The sequence below is a fragment of the Cherax quadricarinatus genome, chromosome 85 (assembly GCF_038502225.1).
Source record: "Cherax quadricarinatus isolate ZL_2023a chromosome 85, ASM3850222v1, whole genome shotgun sequence".
In the NCBI taxonomy this organism is placed as follows: Eukaryota; Metazoa; Arthropoda; class Malacostraca; order Decapoda; family Parastacidae; genus Cherax; species Cherax quadricarinatus.
This window is the reverse complement of record NC_091376.1, coordinates 19,276,821-19,292,180: the sequence shown is the minus strand read 5'-3', so window position 1 is coordinate 19,292,180 and position 15,360 is coordinate 19,276,821. Positions and strand designations below refer to the sequence as shown.

Here is a 15,360-nt window from a genome sequence, read left to right as displayed (position 1 = left end):
GCACAGGAGATAACATCCGGTTTGGATGATGAGAACATCGCTAATTTCAAGATTGTCAATAAAATCTGTTCTTTGCGCATGTCAGTGTATTTCCGCCAGCGTCAGCTGAGTCAGTCTCATGTAAACTTTGTTCGTGAGAAATTTAAGAATTTCACAAAGTGGTACAAGACTAATGGTGTCATTAATTTATGTGAGTTAGTGTAAATGACTCTGTTGGAAGACATTCGTTGGTAACTGCATTACAGGCAGCCAGGCTGCTGACACATTACAGGCAGCCAGGCTGCTGACACATTAGAGGCAGCCAGACTGCTGACACATTAGAGGCAGCCAGGCTGCTGACATATTAGAGGCAGCCAGGCTGCTGACACAGAGGCAGCCAGGCTGCTGACACATTAGAGGCAGCCAGGCTGCTGATACATTAGAGACAGGCTGCTGACACATTAGAGGTGGCCAGGATGCTGACACACTAAAGGCAGCCAGGATACTGACATATTAGAGGCAGCCAGGCTGCTGACACATTAAAGGCAGCCAGGATCTACCTCAGACACGGTATCTCCACTGCCTCCAGTCTTCTCCCTGTTGCAACATTCATCACCCATGCTTCACACACATTTAAGAGTGTTGGTATAGCTATAAATTCATTCATTCTCCTCTTCGCTTCCATAAACAAAAATCTTTGTTTCCTCAGATTCCTCAGTGCATTACTCACCCTTTTCTCCTCTTCATTTCCATGATTCACCTCATCTTTCATGAACCCATCAGCTGACACATGCACTCTTAAATATCTAAATACACCCACCTCCGCCATACTCTCTCCCTTCAATCTGATATCCAGTCTTTCATTACATATTTTTATTTTATCCTCATCACCTTACTCTTTCCTATATTTACTTAAAATTTTCTTCTTTCACATACCCTACCAAACTCATTCACCAACCCCTGCAACTTCTCTTCAGAATTTCCCAAGAGCACAGTATCATCAGCAAAGAGCAACTGTGACAACGCCCACTATGTGTTAGATTCTTTATCTTTTAACTCCACACCGCTTGCCATTTACATTTACTTCTCTTACAACCCCATCTGTAAATACATTGAACAACCACGGTGACATCACACATCCTTGTCTAAGGCCTACTTTTACTGGGAAATAATCTCTCTCTTTCCTACATACTTTAACCTGAACCTCACTATCCTCATGAAAACTCTTCACTGCTTTCAGTAACCTACCTCCTATACCATACATTTGCAACATCTGCCACATTGTCCCATTATCCACCCTGTCATACGGGTGTTCCAAATCCATAATTGCTTACAAGTAATATTTCTTCCTAACACGGGGAATATCAGTGAGCTTTAAGCATGGTCTTCAGTAGTTTCATTCCTCTCTTGTATGCTCTGGCTTCATCAGAGATACTACACTCAATGCAGCTTAATGAAACAGGCGATAGTATAAAGCACAAATATCGCATCCAACAGTATTCGAACCCATGTTTATCTCTGTCCACGTATGTGGCTTAACTTCCAGCGTGATGCCTTAAACCAATCAGCTACAGAGACCTCAGAACGTTAGGTAAGCTGCTTGCAAGCTTTGTTTATAATGAAAAATATTTTATAGTTATCATCGAGAAAAAATCACATATCAAGTACAGTCCGTGATCCACCGCGAGGCCTGGTCGTAGACCTGGCCGCAGGGGAGTTGACCCCGACACACAACCCAGCTAGCAAAACATCAGTTATTGCATAAATGGTTTGGAAAACAGATATATTAGTTACTGAGACACTTCTGTAATACATAGGTATCATTATTACGGAAACGTTTCTCCAGTCAATGGTTAAGTCTCGAGACACTCCCCAGATAGGGAGCCAAGGCCGGGTCACCACTACTTGGAAAAGACCCGGGCCGGGAGAATACCGGCGAATAAAAAAAAAAAAAAAAAGTCCATTACAGAGAACGTTGAAAACAAATTGACTGTGACAGCAGCCAGGGATGTTATCTGAAGTGCAACGCTTAGTCATGCAGAGTTACTTGAATAGTTCAAATAAGCTGACGCAGCTTATTATATATATCCATTACTTTATAGTTACAGTAATTTAACTAATGAAATTCCTATTAGATATGCATAAAGTTAAAACATCATGCATAAATTACCTTCCATAATAACGCAAAAGCAAATCACGTGAAACAGATTGTAAGAGATAAATTGATAAATTATGTTGAGGAAAAAACAGTATGGCTCCTCAAGAACTGATATGCAAGTGTGGCCATCAGATCGTTTCTAACACTGAGTGTTGTACAGTGTGTCGTGTGTGACTCCAGTACACAGCTTTCTTGAAGCTTTCTCCTTCTTGATACTGGACGGTGTGTGTCCTGGACCTTCATTATTTATATATGAAAAGTTTTGTGGATGAGTTGTATGCGCTTACTAGTCGACTAATACCCAGGCACCTACTTACTGCTAGGTGAACAGTGACAGCAGGTGTAACTAACACCTAGGTACCTACTTACTGCTAGGTGAACAGTGACAGCAGGTGTAACTAACTGTTACAAAAAACGCGATTCTAAAAGCTTAGAGATCTCCAGTGAACACTAGAAAGGACTGCCCTTCTAGCATCCAGCCTGTTACTGGGTTTTCGTAACAAGTAGTCAGTATCCTTGTCCAATTATCCATTAAAATTCAGTATTATTCAATAGTGCTTCAGGATTACAACTGGTAGGCTACTAACTAGAGAAATTAAAAATTAATAAATTTATTAATCATTAAGTTGTCTAGAGGTATATTATCAAATTAAATTAAATTAAATTAATCACAGTAATCAAAATAAAATCAATCTCTCGAGTTCAATATTATTGGGCTGAAAGCACATATCACATTTATAATTCTTAAATACCGTCTGGTACATTAACATTTAATAAGATATTACAAATATGCACAAGTAAGTGTGTATGTGTGTAAGTGCTCTAAGTAGTTCACTATGTCTCAAGACTCGACTAGACTTAAACAAGTGACTGACCAAGTCCTCAAATAAACTAACTTCTTGACTGACTGGCAACCCGAACAGTCTGCTTGAACAACAAAGAATGCTAAGCCCCATAGCAATGCAATAAGCGACTGCGACACAGAATCAGGAACAGGGAGATAATATAATGACAGTAAGTAGGAACCATCAGCAGATCCTCCACAAAAGTTACAAAACTCCCATACTACTGAATCTAAGTTCAGCATAGGAAAATACCCGACTCTGATAATACACAGAAACCAGTACAAGTTAAATGAGAAGTTACAGCTCAGGACCTGAGTTACTCAGAGTGTCTATGAGACACACAACCTCAGTACAACGTCGAAAATCACTAAGTCTATACAATGTTCTGAGAACAGAGTTCTACAGAACTAACAAGAATAATGAGACAGACAATCTGTCCAACCACCAAGCGAGTCTAGAGTAGACTGAAAACTTCAAGGGAGGTGAGGACACCCCCCCTAGATCATGTGATAGCTCCGTGGACAGCACAGCTCAGAAGCCGGCAGAGTAACGAGCAAGGAGCGATAATTACAGTAGTTAGACAACCAAGACTTGAACTGAGCACATAATATGTAACATCCTAACAACATAAGCTATGTCAAATAACAATATAAAGCAATATATTACGATTTAGCTATTATCGCAAATATAAGCAATATAAAATTATATGAAAAGGTAATATACATTACATATATATATATATATATATATATATATATATATATATATATATATATATATATATATATATATATATATATATATATATACATAATAATCATTGTAACCCATTCAGGGGTTGCAACACCCCCCCTCCAACACGACAGACGGTCGCACTAGGAGTTGCATTAATGTCTTTCACATTATTACTGATTACTCAGGTTACATTACTAACAATATAATATAAAAATTAATCAGTCTCTTTTGTGTCAAGCACTTCTACAATTTCACAGCATCCGTCACTAGGATATGCCCCTAGTACTAGGGCAGTACACAGTATTGTATCTCTGCATACTCGAGGTTATGTATATCAGTGTAGAGAGAGGCTAGCGCAGACTAGCTTGGCACGATGAGGCTCGATCATAGTAGAGGAGACTGCATTCCACTCTTAAGTAGTGGTTGTGGAATGCAAGGCAGTATGAACATCTGAGTATGAAACAGCTTAAGGTGTGTAGTGAGGGGGGGTCTGCGGCAGGACAGTGTTGCGTCACACAGTACATCACCCGCACCACACTACCCACTCAACACTCAGCTTGTCTCCTCCTCACATAACAATACTGTGAATATATAAATATAATAATTAGACATGACATGAGTATATATAGTTAATATGGGCTTGAGGGATTAAGTTACTTTACTGAATTTTGACATAGCAAGTAAAAAAGGTATTTGGGCATAAAATTACGTTAATTTAATGTCACTGATAATTATTAAGGACGAGACAGAGCGTCAGCAATTACATTACAATGACCACTTATGTGTTTTATAATAATAGAATAAGGTTGGATTCTGAGGGCCCACCTCATGATCCTAGCATTTTTACTTTTCATAGTGTTTATGTAGGTGAGTGGATTGTGGTCTGAAAAAACGTTAATTTTAAATGGGGAAGTGCCCAAATACACGTCAAAATGTTCCAAGGACACCACAAGAGCTAGAGCCTCTTTCTCAATAGTGGCATAATTTTTCTGGTGGCGTTTAGGCTTAGATGAATAGTAACATATAGGATGGAGAATGTCAGTGGATGTTGACTGTTGGAGTAGCACAGCACCCACTGCATAACCACTCGCATCTATATGTAAAAAGAAGGGAAGATTGAAATTAGGACTTTTCAACACAGGAGCAGAGGATAGCAAGCGCTTCAACCTTTTGAACGAGTCTGAACAATCTCTAGTCCAGGTGAATTGAACTTTGTTACTAGTAAGCTCAGTAAGAGGAGCTGCAATCTGAGAAAAGTTTGGACAGAACCTGCGATAATATCCTGCCATACCCAGGAATCTCTGTACTCCTTTTCTATCCTGTGGCACTGGAAATTCAGAAATTGCACGAACCTTAGCCTCAATAGGAGCAACCTCACCTTGGCCGATACAAAAGCCTAGATAGGTAATCTTGGCTTGACCAAAACTACATTTGGCTAAGTTGACAGTGAAGTTGTAGTGCGCCAGTCTCTCAAACAATGCTCTGAGACGCGTCAAGTGCTGTTCCCACTCGTCACTGTACACCACTAAGTCGTCAAGGTAGGCTTCTACTCCTTCCAAGTTGTGGGTCAACTCGTTCATTATACGTTGGAATGAAGAAGCCGCGTTACATAGGCCGAAGAGGGTGACGAGGTAGTTAAACAATCCATCTTGAACAGTAAAAGCAGATATTTCTTGAGCACGTTCAGTAAGCGGGACTTGATAATAGCCTCGTAAGAGATCTAAACGGCTGACAAACTGGGCTCCTGACACACGGTCAATGAGGTCGTCAATGCGAGGTAGAGGATAACCATCAGGCAAGGTGACAGAGTTCACTTTCCTGTAATCAGTGCACATCCTGAAACTACCGTCAGGTTTAGCCATGGACTTTTACTGCGTTCAATAAGTCCGTGAGATAACAGAAAATCAACCTCTTCTCTCAATGCTTTATGCTTCGTTGGACTCATCCTATATGGTGATTGCTTAATGGGTGACGCTCCCTGTACATCAACGTCATGTACACCCAGAGTACAACGTTTAGGAACATCACTGAACAATTCAGGGAAATGCAAAATCATGTTTTTAATATCACCAGCTTTATCAATCCCAAGATTACTAAAAAAATTGTCTAGTGATTGTAGAGTCACTGAATTTTCTAAATGCACCTCTATATCTCTAGAGATGTCAGGTAGACTGACGTTTTCTTCCTCTGTCCTAGAAAGAATAGATGTAGTAGGTAGAGGACTAGCGTAGTATGTCTTAAACTGGTTAACATGGTACTCATGATTAGATTTCTTTTTCCCAGGCGTACGTACCAAATAATTTACGTCGCTAAGCTTTTTCGCTACTTCCAGGGGATCATCATACCTGGCTTGTAGAGCATGACCTGGTACTAATGTCCGAGCCATCACCTTATCTCCTGCTTTAAAAGAGCGAGAGACAGCACGCTTGTCATAATGTTGTTTCATTCTAGCTTGGGCTGAAACTAGGTTTTTCGAAGCTAGCTCTCTAGCGGCTGTCAAATGTTGCTGCATTAATGAAGGTGAAGTGCTCAATGATGGATTTGATTTTCCTGTCCACACGTCTTTTAACACTGTGAGAGAACCACGCACTTGGTGTCCAAATATTAATTCAAACGGACTAAACCCGAGACTTTCTTGCTCACTTTCTCTCATAGCGAAGAGAAGAAAAGGTATACTCTCATCAATAATAAGACGTGAGAATGGTTCACCATCCACGGTGATAGGAATGACAGGTGCAGGTGGAGGTGTGTGTGCTGGCTTGCCTGTCACTTGACACATGTGGCAATGTCGCACATGATCAGCTACTGTTTCCTTCATCTTTGGCCAAGTAAAATGTTTTGCCAGTTTACCGAGTGTCTTCTTGACACCCAAATGTCCTCCAATGGAACTATTGTGAGCAAACTCAATGGCTTGTTCACGAAATGTAACTGGTAACACTACGAGATGCTTGACTGTGGTGGAAACACTATCAGCTGTCAACTTACATGTATTTTTCTCCGTCAGTACACCGTTACTATAATAGTAACAATTATCGAGATCCTTTGCTTCACTCTCAGTAACTGCTATATCTCTCAGTCTTTCCAGTGACTGATCAACAAACTGATCCTTGATTAAATCATCATGAGTTAGAAATTTAAAGTCAGTTGTGTCCTGACTTGGTTGACGACTGGAGGGAGTTGATGTTAATGACCCTGGGCGCAGAGCATCACTAAACAACATATTCAAGCCCAAATCATTATCATCCACTAACTCAACAGGAGACAAGGATGATTGTTGAATCTTTGACATAGCTCTAGTAATTGCGCTGAGAGGAAATAAAATAGGCTTATCTCTACAAGCTTCAATGGCATAATTATCATCAGTGTTATTATCAATCACAAGTGGTTCCTTACATATACCAGCATGAAGGATATCGTTCCCTATCAACAAGTCCACTGACCTGATGGGAAATACACCATTGGATATACCCACTGAAATATAACCAGTACAATAGCTTGTTTCAATGTAAACTTTGTGCAGAGGTACTTTTATAACAGCCCCTCCATAGGCTTCTAACAATACATCTATCTTGCAATAGATATCATCAGTTATGGGCAGTACATCTTCTCTTAATAACGTGAGATAACTGCCAGTGTCTCTGAAAATAATTATCTCAGTTAGATGTGATTCGTCAAATCCTACTTTACCTCTCGATAAGTAAGGACTCATCACTGAACGAATCTTTTTGTCAGATACACTCTCTGACGCTAGTCATCTATCCTGAGTAATATTATCTAAAGCAGTAGGATCAGAGGTATTACTAGAATTTTTGTGCCTTTGTTGCTCGGAAGAGGATACGACTTGTGTGGGGGCACCAGCTGCACAACTGCTTCTCTTATCTCTATCTAACTTATAGCAATACTCTCTAGCATGTCCTTTTCTGTTACAATAGGTACATTTAACTTTCTTCTTCTCGATATCAGATTTCTGTCTAACCACAGAGACAGATTCAGAATTGTGAGTTTTCCTGGTAAAGGTACGAGAAGTTGCAGTAGCAGGTACATCAGGCCGGCAATGAGCAGCTGATTTAGGTTGCCAACTTCTAGGACAATTTTTAGTTACCTTGTTACTCTGTGTTTTAGTATGTACAAGTTTGTGAGAAATCTTGTAATTGTCTGCTAATGCTGCAGATTTCAGAATATCTGAGGTAGTATGATCGATCAGATATTTTTGTATGTCTGCAGACATACAGTTGTTAAACTCTTTGTGAAGTAACAACTGAACAAGGCTGTCATAGTTATTACATTTCGCAGCTCTAGACCATCTCTGAAATGCAACTTTTTTCTCACGAGCAAACTTTACACAAGTTTGATCTTGTCGTCGTTGTAACGTATGAAATACAAGTTGATAACTTACGGGTAACAAGTTATATATCTCTAGAATGGTTTGCTTGACAGCATCATAACTAATGTACTTGGCAAATGGTAAAGCAGCAGTACAAGTTTGAGCTCTTCCTGTCAAAGCTGTGTGCAACAAGGTAGCCCAGTGTTCATGTGGCCAGTTCATAGGAACCATGGATGCAGCTTTCTGCACATTAAATGTGTCCTGTGATCTATCAGTCTGTTGTCTTCCAAGACGATCATTTTCTCTCTGGAAATCGTCTTCATTCAATTTCCTCTGTGCCTCTATTTGTGCAACATAATGAAGCGTTCAAACCTCTCAAAATGTTACTGAGAGATAGGACCAGTGGGTAATAGAGGAGTAGGGAAATTAACACGTCTTTCTGGACTGTCCTTAGGTTAGGCACCTTGCCCAACCGTCTCTAGAGAGTCTAGATCTGGTCTAGGATAAATAGATACAGGTGAAGTATACATGGTACTAGTATGAGGCTGAGTCATACTACAAGCTATACTCTGTACTATTGTGTCAGTGGGGCGGGAAGGTGTGAGCGAGAACAAAATTTCATTAGACTCAGGCACTTCTGCCATAGTTGCTCTTTTTTCTATGTCATCAAATAGAGTCATACTTCCTATTTGTGACACAAGGCTTTCTGTATCTGAATCATAATCAGACATCTCTGTATGAGCAGGAAACAATATATCTTTAATTAACGCTCTGACAGTTTCTGCAGTGTAATTCCTGTTATACGTCACACCCGAGATATTTGGCTACTTGCCAACACATCTGAAGTTTTAATGTACTTAACTCAGACAAAGTCAGAGTATCATTTAACTGTTTCACTTTGACATACATCACGAAAATAAATGTACTACGAGAGAGTGATTATGGGAAACTATAATCCTAATAGTAATTTTAGTGTTGGTTGTCCTAGAGCTAGGGCTCATAAACAGTATTTCTATCTCCTTGGATCAAGAGACTCAGTCAGGTACATACATCCACCTGGCATGTTGTACAAGACTAAACTCACAGTCTTCAGATTAGGAAAGTACTCAAAGTGTTTGAATAACTATGGTCAAACTGGACAATTTCTCCAACACCTTGGATCAAGAGCATCCCGGGCAGGCCCCCAATTGTTACAAAAAACTCGATTTCTAAAAAGCTTAGAGATCTCCAGTGAATACTAGAAAGGACTGCCCTTCTAGCATCCTGCCTGTTACTGGGTTTTCATAACAATTAGTCAGTATCCTTGTCCAATTATCCATTAGAATTCAATAAGAATTAATAGTGCTTCAGGATTACAACTGGTAGGCCACTAACTAGAGAAAATAAATTTATTAATCATAGTCTAGAGGTATATTATCAAATTAAATTAATCACTTCAAACAAATTATTAATAATCACTTCTCTCATGTACAGTAGTATTGTGCTGAAAGCACATATCACATTTATAATTCTTAAGTACCATCTGGTACATTAACATTTAATAAGATATTACAAATATGTACAAGTAAGTTTTTGTGTATGTGTGTAAGTGCTCTAAGTAGTTCGCTATGTCTCTCGACTCGACTACACTTAAACAAGTGACTGACAAAGTCCTCCAATATACTAACTTCTTGACCAACTGGCAATCTGAACAGTCTGCTTGAACAATAAGAATGCTAAGCCCAATAGCAATATAACAAGCAACTGCAACACAATCAGGATCAAGGAGATAATATAACGACAGCTAGTAGGGACCATCAGCAGATCCTCCACAAAAGTCACAAAACTCCCATAATACTGAATCTAAGTTCTGCATAAGAAAATACCCGACTGTGACAGTACACAGATACCAGTACAAATTGGGTCAGAAGCTACAGCTCAGGACCTGAGTTGCTCAGAGTGTCTAAGCGACACACAACCTCAGTACAACGTCGAAAATCTCTAAGTATATACAATGTTCTGTGAACAGAGTCCCACAGAATCTAGAACAATAATGAGACAGAGACGATCTTCCAACAAGGGCTAATAAGGGAGATTTAGGCACTTGTCAAGAATATGTCCAACCACCAAGCGAGTCTAAACCAGACTGAATACTTCAGGCGAGGTGTGCACACCCCCCTCGATCACGTGATAGCTCCGTGGACAGTTGCTGCCCAGCAACAATGAGAAGCCGGCAGAGTAACGAGCCACAAGCGATAATTACAGTAGTTAGACAATTAAGACTTGAACTATATAGGAGCACTTAATATTATATGAATGTTACATCCTACCTAACAACATAACTAAGTCAAATAATAATATAAAGTCATATATTTAAGATTTAGCTATTATCGCAAATATAAGCAATATAAAATTACATGAAAAGGTAATATACACTATATACATATACATAATATACATCATCTACATTGTGACCCATTCAGGAGTTGCAACATTGTAGGACACTCTTGATTTGTTAGTGAGAAGATTGGATGGTCAAGGGACCCCATTCTACTTGTTGTTTGGTCGGAGCCAGCATAGAACCCTCCATTTTCGTTCACACATACTGTTTAATCGAAGCAGGGATCGAACCCTCCGATTTATTTACAGTTTGAGAGGAGCGGGAATTGAATCCTCTGTTTTCTTGATATACCCATTTCGTTTTCCCCTGGTAGTTTAAGTTATTCTTGCAAACATGGAGGAATACCAGTTTTGGATGAACACTGGGAGTAAGTTAGGAATAACGGGGAAAAATTTAGAAGCTTTCATTAGCGCTAAGATCCAAGAAAGAGAAAGAAAGGAGAAAGAGAGTCTTGAGAGAGAGGAGGAAAAGGAGAGATAGAGAATTGAAAGAGAAAATCAAGAAAGACAGTTAGAAAGAGAAAGAGAGGCAAAAAAGGAGAGAGAGAATTGAAAGAGAAAATGAGGAAAGACAGTTAGAATGAGAAAGAGAGGAGAAAAAGGAGAGAGAAAGTATCAAAAGAGAGGAGAAAAAGGAGAAGGAGATAATCGAGAGAGAGGAGAAAAAGGAGAGAGAGAGAGATTTGAGAGAGGAGAAAAAGGAGCGTGATAGACTTGATCGTGAGGAGAGAGCTAAAGTACGTGAGGAACAAGTTAGGTTAAGAGAGCTTGAGGAAAGAGCAAAAGATAGAGAAGTTGAGGAAAGAGCTAGAGAACATGAGTTAAGAGAAAGAGAAAAAGGTAGAGAAATCTCGCCTTGAATTAGAAAATAAAAAGTTAACTTTTACACAACAACAATTAGAGGAAGGAGTAACTGAACATCATGCAGCTAGTTCACATAGTGCAACACCTAATTTACCTCCCTTCACAGAGGGTGAAGACATAACTTCATACATAATTAGGTTCGAAAATACCGCTACCCTCTGTGAATGTCCAGCTGACACCGGGACTACCAGGTTAGGTATGTTATTTTCCGGTACAGCTTTGAATATCTATGCAACTTTGTCGCAGGATATATGTAATTATAACCTACTTAAGAAGGCAATCCTTAAAGCATACCAAAAAATCACAAATTCTTATAGGAAAGATTTCAGGTATGTCACCTTACAGCATGGCCAAAACTCTCAGTAGTTACAGGTAACACTCTTTCATTTGTTCGACGTTTGGATAGAGAGCTCAGGAATTGACCACAGTTATGAATCTCTTAGAGACTTCATGGTTGCTGACCAGTTCCTGACAGCTCTTCCCCACCAGATATGAACATTCATTAGAGAACGTAACCTGATTAAAGCTGAGGAAGTTGCTGAGGCTGCTGACTTGTATGCTGAGGCTCACAATTCCTCTGAAGACCTAAAGGGATCGATCCCTAAGGACAATGGTTCACCTGAACCAAAGGTTAAGAAGCCTACTTTAGAAAAAAAGTCACCAGCTATTATACCAACATGTCATCAGTGTGGTGGTATCGGACATAAACGTCCAGATTGTCCTTCCAAGAAAATAGAGAAAGTTGGCAGATGTTTTGTTGACGGTAATGACCAGGCACCTTTTTGTTCAGGAACAGTTAATGGTACAAAAGTCTCAGACATATTACGTGACACTGGATGTACGTGCATCGTAATCTCGGACAAACTGTTCCCTAACTTTAAAACCTCTCGTATGTCCTCTATTCTTTCAGACTACTTGGGTCGTGAAAATACTTTCCATACAATACGTTGCTATTTGAAAACTAAATGGTTCACAGGTTGGAATAATGCGGTACTAGCCCAAATTACTTGCTCTATAATAAAGGGTAACGTTAAAGGTGCCGTTCTTCCTTTGGAGGCGGATCTTTCATCACCACCCATGGACCTAAATTTTCCAGCTCCTCTTCCTTGCAAGTTAAATGAGCCCCTGAACAATTCCGCACCAGAAGCTGCATTATCTCATACAGTTCATTTGGGGGTAGAAACAGATGATACTGCTCTCAATAGTAAGGTAGCAGGATCACCTGTTCACTCGTCAGGTGAAAGTAAGGGTATTGTCTCCAGCACTCTCAATGTCTTGACTCGAGCACAGACCATATACCCGGCTTCTCCTACCTCCTCTTCTCTCACTGTAATTCCTTTCATTTTCCCAAATTTTATATCCAAGGATGACTTTGTCAATTTACAGCACAATTGCCCTTCACTTCGGGATTGTCATAATCAAGCTTTTAACAACAAAGTTATCCATGGGAGATACGTATCTCATAAGTTTGAATATATTAATGGTATCTTATATAAATCTGTATTTAAATCTCATTCTTCAGCGATAGATTATTCCCTCCTTGTTGTTCCTAAACCATGTCGAGAGACTGTTCTTCAAATGGCTCATGATTTGCCAGTGACCAAACACTTGGCCCATCGTAAGACATGGCATAAACTCAAGCACACTTATTTTTGGCCAAGCATGTACTTACAGGCTACAAAGAAGTATAGTTCTTGCAATAGGTGTCAGGTGCATACTGCACAAAATACACACACTCCTATTCCCTGTATATTTACTAAATCTAGAACTTCCCTCCTGCAGAAACGAAATACTCCACCATCCAAAAGAGAAGTTTGGCCCTTGTGTGGGATATCTCCAAACTTAAATTTTATTTACTGGAAAAGAATTTATTTTAGAGACAGATCACAAATCTTTGATATACCTAGAAACTTTTAAGGGAACCAACAGTCGCCACTTGAGGTGGACATTGGCACTCCAAGCTTTTAAGTTTCATATTGTGTATATCAATGGTTCATCCAATTATTTCTCTGACTGGTTAAGTCGTGACAGTCAGTAGAAGATTTGGTGCCTTACGCGACTTCGTGTTAGAACTTTTTCCTCGCCTATTCTTCTTATACTCCTTGACTATAAGTCTTGGTATGGGGGAGTGTGAGGGAAAAGTTCAACGGATAGGAGTAGCGAGCGAGTATATGGTGACGATACTTTGATTGCCGGCTGCGTGTTAAGGTGGGGTCAGTCTAGCTCCCGCTATTCCCCCCCTTTTCTCCCCATCTCGAAAGGTGACGTGTGGGGCTCCGGTCAAACAGTAATCACTTGACTCACAGCTCCCAGCACAACTGTAAGTAAAAGCCTCTGCTCCTATTCTAGTGGATATATTGGTTGAAAGCTTCACTTTTGATCACTAATAAACTTAGTCTTTTCAGCCTTGATTTCCATGTTATGCTTTTCGATAATAACCATTGCTTTTAAATATTGTACTTATCATGGAGAGTGATTTCTTAAGCAGTGGGTAACATTTGTCTCTTTCCAGCTTGGAATGACAGCTCGGGTCATCTGCCAACCAACGACACGTGTTGAAGGAAATGGACTGAAAAAAAAAGTCCTGAGACATCACTTTTTGATCTACCTACCTGATTACTTGTAGGCAACAGCAGGCAACTACCCCTCATCTTTGTAGTGGTAAAGAACCTGCGTTCCTGTCATCTGGACTGACTATTCAAGGCTATAGACTCTGTGAAGAACTAGTCGTTGGGTTGTCACTCAACACCAGTGACCTCCCCCCCACATCATCAGTAACGGCTACAATTTCTACAAGACGGTGTCAACCTCAACCAGACACCCCAGTATAACTGTACATATTAGCATTTAATTCAAATGTCATTTTTCCATTTCATTTTTCCTTTTTCTTTCAAGTAAGATACACTTTCATGTTTAAATGTTTTATCTTTGCATTACTAAATAATAAAGTGTTTATCTTTGTGAATTATTATTTCTTGTTCTATTCATTATTTTTTCTGAGGAGAAGCCAGCCTTGGTAATACTGACTTAAGTTGTTACAGAGCTGAGTAAACCTTCACACAGACTTACCTTTCGTTGCTATGTCATTCTCATATTGCCTTTGGGCTTCCCGTCTTACCTGTGCATATTCATTTCTGGCTCTACAACTGGTCTCCTTATTCTCCTGGGTCCCCTACCTTCTATATTTCTTCAGTTCCCTCGCACACTTGGTTTTTGCCTCCCTGCACCTTTGGTTTGAGCCAAGGGCTCACCATGGCTTTTTCATAATTCCTGTTACCCTTGGATACAAACCACTCCTCAGCTTCCTCGCATGTTGTAGTCACATATTCCATCTTCTCTTCTACTGACTTCCCTGTCAGTTCTCTGTCCCACTGAACCCCATTCACGAAGTTCTTCATTCCCACGTAGTCCCCTTTCTTGTAGTTTGGCTTCATTCATCCAGCCCTTCCTGCTTCCCCCTCCACTTGTAACTCTACTATGTACTCACAACTTAAACCACACGATCAGTGGCCCCCATTGATCTTTCATATGTGATGTCCTCAGTATCTGCACTACTCAAGGTGAATACTATGTCCAGTCTCGCTGGTTCATCCTCCCCTGTTTCTTGGGGGTATTCCTTACGTGTTGGTACATGACGTTTTCCAGTACCACCTCCATCATCTTAGCCCTCCACGTTTCTTGGCCCCCAATCGATTTCCTTGTGGTGGAAGTCACCCATGATCAGTAGCTTTGCCCTGCTCACATGAGCCCCTCTGGCCGCCTCAGCCAGTGTGTCAACCATCGCTCTATTACTCTCATCATACTCTTGCCTTGGCCTCCTGCTGTTCTCTGGTGGGTTATAAGAACATAAGAATGTAGGAACACTGCAGAAGGCCTACTGGCCCATATGAGGCAGGTCCTTATCATAACGACATCCACTTAAAGCTACCCAAGAAATAACTCCCGTACCCCATGACACCAATCAAACCCAGCCCCTCCCACTCATATATTTGTCCAGTCTCTTCTTAAAGCTACCCAAGGTCCTAGCCTCTATCACCCCACTGGGAAGACTGTTCCACGCATCTACAACTCTGTTA

The 15,360-nt window shown here is 40.2% G+C and overlaps 1 protein-coding gene across 8 annotated transcripts in view; it reads left to right on the top strand.

The window, feature by feature from the left end:
• The window catches only part of LOC128703100 (UDP-glycosyltransferase UGT5-like), a 104,065-nt gene that overhangs the window by 5,692 nt on the left and 83,013 nt on the right, over positions 1–15,360 (top strand). The window contains exons 1-2 of one of the 8 annotated variants that reach the window (XM_070103497.1): positions 2,285–2,359; positions 13,797–13,945. The exons of 2 other annotated variants lie outside the window; for them this stretch is intronic. The gene's annotated coding sequence lies outside the window, so the exon portion shown is untranslated. 5 more of the 8 variants (XM_070103496.1, XM_070103495.1, XM_070103501.1 and 2 more) reach the window with 5 other exon arrangements.